Below are 1045 nucleotides of genomic sequence, written 5' to 3'. Positions count from 1 at the left end.
ACCGACTGATATACAACATTTGCCACACCAAGTACATCCATAGATATATGGAATACATGACTTGAATAATCAAACTTTGAATGCAAATTGTACTTTTATGAACTGAAGACACGCATTATAGAGACAAGTAACAGGAAATATAATGTATACTAAGAACCCATTTCTTATAAGTTAAGTTCAGTAAACGAATACTTATAATCCAAACAGCAACATCTCTAAACCTACTGTAACTGCAGACTACTGTAAACTACAAAAAATGTACATTTATCTTATTGAATCCATACATCATTAAATACTTTTTCATATCTTCAGTTTATTTTCAATGACATGATATTCTTTTCACATGCCATTAACATTAACATCACACGGCCTCCATAAGCAATTAGTGAAGAAATATCATTATGTCAGCGATTGTGTTCATGGAAATATACATCGACATAGTAAAAAAAAATAACATAATCACCGAAACAGCTGAAACGCTCTTACAATGTGTCTTAATTATCGGTTCCAAGGACATTGGTTGTGTTGTTGTACCAGCATCGCTACGGAATATAGCACATTTACACAAGAATAATGCGACCCGCAATTAGCTTAACAGGCGTAGATAATAAACGTACGTTTTATATGTTTCTGCTGCCATCCTGATCACAAACTAAAATTCGTTAATTTCAGCATGGGTAACCGGTACGCTTCTTTGTCATAGTATTGGATTAGAATTCTCAATTAAGGGAAGTTACGTCCTGCTGAGCTATAGATGTATTAGCGAGAATTCCGTTAAAGATGCTCCACCGCTGACAAATGGTATTTTTTCACTATCAAAAACAGCAGTAGACGATTTAGTATTTTTCTTCAGTTACAAAATTAACTTACTTTACAAAATTACCACTGTTGAAAAGTTTGAGCTTCTAATTTTAATTCAAGTTAAAAATATAAAAAATAATTAATTGCATCCCGAAAAAATTCCGCGGCACTATATCCTATATGGAATGAAGTACTGATTACGCATGACCCAAAGGCAAAAGAAATTATTTTATATTATTTTTTG

The sequence above is a fragment of the Argopecten irradians genome, chromosome 7 (genome assembly GCF_041381155.1).
Source record: "Argopecten irradians isolate NY chromosome 7, Ai_NY, whole genome shotgun sequence".
Classification (NCBI taxonomy): Eukaryota; Metazoa; Mollusca; class Bivalvia; order Pectinida; family Pectinidae; genus Argopecten; species Argopecten irradians.
The sequence above is the reverse complement of the archived record's forward strand: the minus strand, read 5'-3'. Positions refer to the sequence as shown.